The sequence below is a fragment of the Phocoena phocoena genome, chromosome 11 (assembly GCF_963924675.1).
Source record: "Phocoena phocoena chromosome 11, mPhoPho1.1, whole genome shotgun sequence".
In the NCBI taxonomy this organism is placed as follows: Eukaryota; Metazoa; Chordata; class Mammalia; order Artiodactyla; family Phocoenidae; genus Phocoena; species Phocoena phocoena.
The window spans coordinates 58,763,821-58,772,848 of NC_089229.1; the positions used below are offsets into that span (position 1 = coordinate 58,763,821).

The 9,028-nt window shown below is 44.2% G+C and overlaps 1 non-coding gene across 1 annotated transcript; it reads right to left on the reverse strand.

Moving 5' to 3' along the window:
- Positions 1 to 8,215: 8,215 nt before the first annotated feature.
- On the reverse strand, positions 8,216 to 8,297 carry TRNAS-CGA (transfer RNA serine (anticodon CGA)). The gene has a single exon. It is a non-coding gene; the product is annotated as a tRNA-Ser (tRNA).
- Between the last annotated feature and the right edge of the window lie 731 nt (positions 8,298 to 9,028).

Below are 9,028 nucleotides of genomic sequence, written 5' to 3' on the forward strand. Positions count from 1 at the left end.
TGCACCTCATATATTCTTTGCCTTGTGTACCCTCCTACGTCCTTCCCTCCTGACTCTCACCTGTCATCTGAATTGTGTTCTTTTCAGGGTTTACCCTTTGCTCCATATCCATGTCTTCCCTATGTGTTCTGGGATTTGGGGACATTTTCTATAGACGATATGCAAGTACCTTTCCCCCTTGTCCCACAAACACCTTTGCTTTGGAATCTGGGATTCCATTGAAGGCAGGGAAGCCTCCACCCCCCGGTGTCTCCTAACCAAGAAAGTACACAGGAGGAAAGGAACCTGGAATGGCTGCACCTGCTGTGGTTGTCAAATCTTGATAAACCCTTTTGTAGGCATTTGCTGACATCTCCCTATCATGAGAAAAAAACTCTTTTACCACAGTGTACCATATTATAAATGTGTTGAGCATTTATCGTGCACCTAACACAAATCTAATAGCACTCTAGATACTTGAGTGGCGCCAAAAAAAAAAGCATAAGGAGTTACAGGACTACACTTTCATACATACGAGGTCTGATTAGAAGATACTGATGAACGTATCACAGTATAGCGCACAAGTGGCGATATATGTACTCTAATGAGAGCGGTAGTGCTTTTTTTTTTTAAGCTTCAAAATTACTTTTAGAACCTGCTGCTCATTCTTTTGAATGTCATGAATGATGCCAAATCTTCCTTTTAAGGTAGATTTGGTTTTTTGGAAACAGTATTCATTGAATATCTATTCGCCAAGAACTCACTAGGGTGGGGCTGGGGGGGTGGTTCATGTAGCAAAATGGCACCTACCTTCAAAGAACTTACTCCCTAATTGAGATGAGTGTATAAGAAGACATCATAAATGTGGGAAGTGGATCTTACAAGCAATATGTGAGCAGAGGGAAGATAAAGCCACTGATTCTGATAGGTTCCAGGAAAGAGGTGTATTTGTTTTAGATCAGAGGTTGGCAAACTACAGGTTGCATGCTGCTGCCTGATTTTGTGGGAAGAGTTTTACTGGAACACAGCCATGCCCATTTATGTTATGTGTATTGTCTATGGCTGCTTTTAGATTACAGCAGTAGAGCTGAGTAGTTGCCATAGAACTACAGACCACAAAGCCTAAAATGTGCTATTTGGTCCTTTACACAAAATGTGCCAACCTGTTCTAGACTTTTAAGGTCAGGACAGTGGGCAGGGAAGTAGAGAGGGTTTGTTGTTTTTTTTACTTTAGTATATACATTTGAAAATTCAGAACATTTTTCTACGTTGCCAAAATAACAGATGCTTAAAGTTAACAATGTGTCCTTAATCTAATACAAATCTATGTTCACCCTTCCCCAGTTGGTCTAAGAAAAGTACTTTTAGAGCTGATTTTTGTCCAGCCCTGGATCCAATCCAGGAACCATGCCATTACAAAAGGTTATGTGTTTTAACTCTCTCAGTCTGGATTCCTGGAACAGCCTTTTTTTGGTAACACTTATTTGTTGAAGAGAATTGGGCCAGTTGTTTAGAGAGTGGTCTCGGATTTGACTGATTGCTTCTTCACAGCGTCCTTTTTTTTTTTTTTTTTTTTTTTTTTTTCACAGCGTCCTTTAACTTATTCCTCTAACCCCTATTTTTCCTAAACAGGATTCGATCTAGAGTCAGAGATTATTTATTTATTTATTTTTTGGCCACGCTGCGTGGCTTGTGGGATCTTAGTTCCCGGACCAGGGATTGAATCTGGGCCCTCAGCAGTGAAAGCGCAGAGTCTGAAACACTGGACCACCAGGGAATCCCCTAGAGTCAGAGAGATTCAAATTAACCAGTTCTGGGGATAAAAGACATCGCAGGAGAGATGTTCTTTATGTTGTGTAACATCAGGACATAGGCCCAGTTGTCCCACCATTAGCCTAATCTCTTCGCTGTACGCTTGTATTTGTTGAGAGAGGTTTTTGAAACTGGCTAGGCGACAAATATGTGCCCTGAGCGAATGGGCAGCCGGCAGTGCAGCTCTGATTGGTCACCGCTGTACAAGGACAGGCGCCCAACATTGCCCCTATTATTTTTTCAAGAACTTTTGGACATCCTAATGTTTATGCTAAATGTCACAACTTTTAAATGTTGGCTCAATATATATATTTTTTAATGTGGGCCAAAAAAAGAATAAAACAAAACAAAAACATAGGATCCACCAGAGGTTTTTGTTTTTGTTTTTGTTTTTAGTTACTCATCAGTTTACTCAACCCATACTTATGGAGCTCCAGGCACTGTCCTGTGTGCTGGAGATACATACAGCTGTGACAAAACAACCAAAAGCCCCTGCCCTCCTGGCTGTAAAACTCTGGTTGAGGAGACAGACAAGAAACAAGATAATAAGAAAAACATGTTATGTTTGGTAGCATGAGTCCTAGGAGAAAACTAAATTGGGAAAAGGGGAGGTGTAATTACAAACTGTAATTAATGTAATTACAAACTGGGGTAAGGGTCAGGACAGACACAAAGCAGGGTTTCTGCCCTAGATCTGGTGGTCAGGGAAGATCCATTTCTAGAGCAGAGGTCATTAATTCTATACTTCATCAGAATCACCTGGGAGTGGGGCTTAGTGGGCCCGATACTCAGAGACTGGCATTTTTCACATGATGCTTCTGGTCCCTGTGGGCCATATTTGGAGATGTTTTGGTCTGGAGATGTGAAGGCAAGATAGTGGAGTGGCTAAGAGCCCAGACTTCAAGGACAACAGCTCTGCGATGTGTAACCTTGGGTAAGGTACTGATCTCTCTGGGAGTCAACCAGAGTTTGCAATCTCTATTTTAAGCTGAGATAATACCATGAATAAAAACAAATGAAGGTGAAGGACATGTTGAAGAGGGAAGAGACTAGTGTAATCTGAAGCATAGAGTTTGTTGAAGGAAGCGATGGAAGATAAAACTAAAGATAATTTAGGGACAATTCTTGGTAGGCCTTGAATACATGGCAGGGAATTTGGACTTTAGTTTTACAGGTAGGTTTTTGAGAAGAGGAGTGACTTCCAATTCATGATTCTGATGACAATGGGAAAACAATGAAAATTTGGTGACAATATTAGTAAGCTTTGCGGTAATTCATGTGAGAGGATTAGAGCTTGAAATAGACCAGGAAAGAGGACAGAGACATGAGGGGAGAAAAATCAACAGGCCTTAGTAACTGACCAGATTCACTCAGGCAACATTTACAGCATACCAGTCAAGTGCCAGACGTGGTTCTAGGCATTTGAGATACACAAATAATTGTATATTCCTTGAAAGGAATTTAAAGCTTAGGTGACGTACACTTGAACAAATAACGGGAAATACAGAATAGCATATTGCTAATAGGTAGGAATTAAGTACAGTGGGACAACAGGAGGAACGGGGTCAACTATCTACCTGGTGGGATGCAGGAGGGAAGTTTTCTCAGGAATCATTGGAGCTGAGTTCCAAATAGGATCAGATATTGGCAATGAGGAAAGGGGCTAACAGCCAGGTTGAGCACGTACCGTGAGTCACGGACTAAATATTAAACATCTAGTCATCCCAGCAGCTTTATAAAAAAGACTATTATCATGTCCATTTTCTATGTGGGGAAACCGAGACAAAGGACAAAATTCACGTAGCTAATAGTAAGAACTGGGATTTGAACCCAGAAAGTCATTCCAGAGCCTGGGCTCCCAACCAGTGCACATAACAAGGGGCATGTAACTAAAGATGAGTCACAGATAAAGACAGAGTTTTCTAATCTGTGAATGAGAGGACAGTGTCGTTAACCTGAATAGGGAGGAGAAGAGGATGAGCAGGTTTACAGGGGTGAAGTAATGAGCTCATTTGGGGAACAATCGGTTGGAAGTGCTTCCCCATAAGAGGGGGTTAGCCAGAAAAAGGAAATGTGGGTCTACAGCTTAAGAGAAAGAAGTTAGGGCTAAAGACGTGGATTTGGGAGTTATCTTCCCAAAGGTGATCAAGAAATTCCAGGAATGAATACAGCCTCTAGAGTGAACACGAAGAAAGCTAAGAATGTGACCTTAGGGACTTCCAGAAGTAATCTGGAACAAAATCTGGAAAACAGATGCATGATAAAGGTGGCTAGTGCTCAGCTTTTTTTTTTAAAGTAATTTTGAAGTAATGAATCATTTAAATGTGGCTCATAAACTAGCTGTGAAGGAGTTCCAGAAATGTTTTGTGCTATGAGAGCATTCCTGAAATAAGTGTAGGTTGAGATCATTTCAGCTCAAGTCCTCTAATGATTTGCTTTACTGGATAAACTTCAGAGATCCAAGCCTCTTAACATTTGGAACAAGCCAACAACTTGCAAGGGGATAATAAGTTCCTGTGTGTTAGATTTCCCCACACTAGCTTTTTAGTCACATAAAAGCAATTTGGATTAAGATCTAAGAATTTGTAGCTGAAAAAATCAGTATAGGGTGGCATTAGCTAGTCATTGGTTTTAAGGTGAAGAGACAGAAGGAAGGAATTAGGCTGTGATGTGGAGACACCCAGCCTGATTAGATTAGGGTATCTTACTGGAAAGAATTAAGGATTTAAAAAATGGGTGATTTAGGCAAGGCATATTGATAATAGGAGCATGTGTTTGAACAGATAGGGCACTGAAATTCCTAGACGGGATTAATACGATGAAAGCAGTGTTTTAGATATTTAAGTTTGGTGAAACTGGGGCACCTGGAAGGCCATTGTAACACAAGCATGAAATAGATGATGTGATGGAGGAAGCAATGATTGATGAATGATGGGCATGGCAGAATAGAAAATGTCTGATAATTCTTAAGGTTGGAAATAGATGGAATTGAGAGAATAGTACTAACAAATGGAAAAAGTTGAGAATGTGATTCTGGGAAAGAAAAAGTTTTGTTTGTGTTTTAGGTCGGGGTCCCCAACCCCCAGGCCTCGGACCAACCGGTAAGGGTCTGCGCAGCAGGAGGGGAGCGGCGGAGCGAGCCAGCGAAGCTTCATCTGCCGCCCCCCATCGCTCACACTGCCGCCTGAACCATCCCCCACAACCCCTGTCCGTGGAAGAATCATCTTCCATCTTCCACGAAACCGGTCCCTGGTGCCAAGAAGGTTGGGGACTCCTGTTTTAGGTGACATTAGGTCAGCTGTGCAGACATATAGCCAGCTGGAGATATAGGACGATGGTGTGGCTGAGAGGCCATGCCTGGAATGGTAGCTTGGGGTTTCTCTTTCTCGAGGAGGGAAAAGAATGAAGCTTTAGTAAAACTCCACAGAAGAAGGGAGAAAATGAGATGGAGAAACAGTGTTCTAAGAGAAAAGCAAGGAAGTACAATGTCTCTCAAGCCCAGTAAGAAATCAATGGTTTCAAACATAGCAAAGTTTTCTACCACAGGCTATTAAAGATAGCATGGAGCTGGAGGCAGAGGGTATACATTTTATTTTATTTTATTTTATTTACTTTTTAATTTATTTGGCTGCACCGGGTCTTAGTTGCAGCATGCGGAATCTAGTTCCATGACCAGGGATCGAACCCAGGCCCCCTGCATTAGGAGCTCAGAGTCTTAACCACTGGACCACCAGGGAAGTCCCAGAGGATACATATTTTATTTTAAAAAAAGAGTAGAGGGCTTCCCTGGTGGCGCAGTCGTTGAGAGTCCGCCTGCCGATGCAGGGGATATGGGTTTGTGCCCCGGTCTGGGAAGATCCCACATGCCGCGGAGCGGCTGGGCCCATGAGACACGGCCGCTGAGCCTGCGCGTCCAGAGCCTGTGCTCCGCAACGGGAGAGGCCACAACAGTGAGAAGCCCGCGTACTGCAAAAAAAAAAAAAAAAAAAGAGTAGAAAACAACATGGTGATTTGAAAGTGTCAAGTGAAGGTATAGTATTGTTTGTCCTAAATTAATGAAGGATTGAATGAGTAGAGTAGGAGAATTTTAACTTGTTATGGAAGGATATTCATGGAAGCTTCCTTAGGAGGTTGAAATGAGTGGGACTGCAAGCCAAGGTGCAGAAGGTAACTTCAGCTCAGAAGAGCAAGGCCAAATACTGAACCAGAAAATGAAGAATGCCAGTGGGTAGAATGTAGTAAATACGTAAGAATAGTGAGAAAGGGGGCCTCGTTATGCAACACAAAGAGAAATATAAGGATAGAGAGAGAGGATTTGTTGGGATGGAAGGGTGAAGGAATTGTGTGGGTGGTGGGCTATGGGGATGGTTCCGATTTGAAATTATCTATTGTACAGGAAGGTTCAAAGTCTTGGCCTCTCACCCCCAGAGTTACAAGTCAAGCATCTGAGAGTGAAAAGTAGTATCTCAAGTACCAAACAACCTCAGCCAGTTTATTCTGGATCCAGATCCTCCATTTTGTAAACCATGGGGGCCTTCTTCTCTTCACAACATAGTTGTCGGTTGCCCTCTGCTGGTCAATTTTGGTCTTGGCTCTTCAGATATTTAAATTTGAGAGTGTGTGCAAAATGGGATTTGGTAGGAAGTCCAGTACAGAACCTATTAGATTCTGTTCGTTCAGTACATTTTTTTTATCACATCTATGTCTAAGGCCTAGTAGAGGAGGTACAAACAAATAAAATACACAGTCCTTACTCTCAAGAAGCTTACAGTCCAGTCTGAGTGAAGATTAAAGCATGTACACATGACTATGTTAAAAAACATCCATGTACGCAAAAAGGTTTTTTTGGAGTGGCTTATATGTGCCAAGAATGTATATTCTATGGGGGAAGAAGGATTTCACATAGAAAGATTAGAGAATAGGATATGGTGGGAGACAGGTGGTTAGAGAAGACTTCCCAGGAGAACCAACATTTAAGTGGAGACAGAGAAGAAGGTAAGGATGAGAAAGATTATTTCAGGCAGAGAGCAGCATGAACACAGAAAAATACTATATGCCACCAGGAACTAACAGAATACCAGTGGATGAAATGTAGTGAATATGAAAAAGTGGGGAGAAAAAAAGGGACCAGGTCATGAAATACAAAAAGCAACCATGGAAGGGTTTAAGGTCCCAGGCTACCTTAAACCGGGGTAGTGTGGATGCTTTAGTGAAGCTTTATATACATCAACTCATGTGGTCCTCAAAAGTACCCCTACCTTCAGCAAGTGGTGGGTCCAGCCTGCACTCACCTCTGAGAAAAGTGGACACAGTTGAGACTATTTAGGAGGTAGAATAATGTAACTTGTTTTATTTTATTTTAATTAATTTTTGCAGAAGCATGTCAAAGGAGATGCCTTAAATTCAACCTAGTGGATGGTGGTGGTAGGTTCTAGCTGTTGTAATCAAGAACCTCAAAGAGGAGGGGTAAAAAGACGGGGAGGATGGAAAATAATAATGGTGTGGGGGGCAGGGGGGAGGAAGTGGTGAGGGAAAAACAGCATGAGTGGAAAAAACAGCATAAGCAATGATAGGAAGGTGGGAAACTCCAAAGTGTAAATGTGTAAAAAGCTCTGTGAATCACCTTTGAACCCCCTGCCCCCTGGGGAACCTTCTTGGAGATGTGGCTGTGCAAGAAATAAAATACAAAGAGAACATCTTCAACAGGTATCCTAGATATTCCCCACAGTGAGCAATTGGGAATAGGAAGAACGAGCTGAGGTGAGTACAGGAGGGTTAGAGGCTAGAGAAGGATTAATACCCTAGCTAGGAACTTGGAACATGGAGAACTTAGAACACATAATGAGCACTCAATAAAAAGTGAGTTATCTTCGCACACTCTGGCTCCAGCTAGATTGGCAGCGTTCATGATTCAGTAGGTTACTCCCCACTAGCCCTGTGATACCTGAGGTGCAGCTCTTCACAGCAATCCCAGTGAGAGAATGCCTTGTTTCCAGGGTCTTCATTGTAATCAGACCTACAAGATGTGACGTCTGGTCATGAAATCCAGAGGTGCCCTCTTTACCTGGAAACTCCAGTTTTGACTATTATAGCACAACAGTTATTCACATTCCCGAACAAAACTTAACCTTTCTTCAACCAAATCCTTTGCTATGCCCTCCCAAAAGAATGAAACAAGGTATGCCAAAACTCTGCTTGCAAAGCTGAAGTTACAGAACTCGGAAAGTGCCTTGTATCCTAGCAGCCAATACAGTGGTGCATAATTACGCTTCTCATGGTCACCCTCATTCCCGCCCCCTCCCCCCAAATCCAGAGGTGAGACCTTCTGGCTTCTGTTTCTGAGACAAAGGGAAGTGCACGAAAGACACGTGGAAGACAAGGGGCTCCCTTCACACACTCTTGAAGAGGAAAAAAAAAAAGCGGCCGTCACGAACAGGATTCGAACCTGTGCGGGGAAACCCCATTGGATTTCGAGTCCAACGCCTTAACCACTCGGCCACCGTGACTTCCAAAATCACCCTCCGCCGCGCATTTACAGAAGGGGTCCGCATAGCGACCCGGAGGGAGTGCGACACAGGGAAGCCGGGCCAGGCCCAAACACACACACCCTGAGACCTCCTCCCGCCCCGCTCCTTACCTCTTCCTCCACGCGGCTCAGAGGAATAGAGTCTGGTGGACCGGGTGACCCAAGGAAGGAGGGTCTCCCGCCCCACGAAGATGAGGGTCTCAAGGAGCGTAAAGTTATTCAGGAGGCGACGGTGAGGCCTGCAGAGGAAGCAGTTGGAGAGGAGGGGCTGGGCCCCCAGGGTAGCGGCTAGGGGACTCCTCGGGTTACGGAGTGAGAGGCGGACCTGGGACATGGCCTTAGGGGCGAAGGAGGCTCAGAAAGAGCTTAAACGGGGAACTCCTGGGGATGCATGAAAGGAAAGAACTTCTTGCGGAAAGGGGTCCGGGGTTCCTTGGGATTAGGGGTTCCGCGGGTTTAGAAATGGGCAAGGTGAGGACTACTCGGAGCTATGGGCTGGGGGCTTCTCATGCCACGGGCATCCCCTTGGGGTAGGATAGAGAGGTACCCCACTTCCCGGGCTGAAAGACAAGAAGAGAAAAGGCTTCAGGTCGGTAAAGGGCGATCTCAGGGGAGTGTGCGCCCCCTCCAGGAAACAGCCTCCTCCCCGAAGCTCCGGCAGCTCCCACCGCCGCCGCCGCCGCCGCCGGGGAGGCCGCCAGGGTCCGCCCA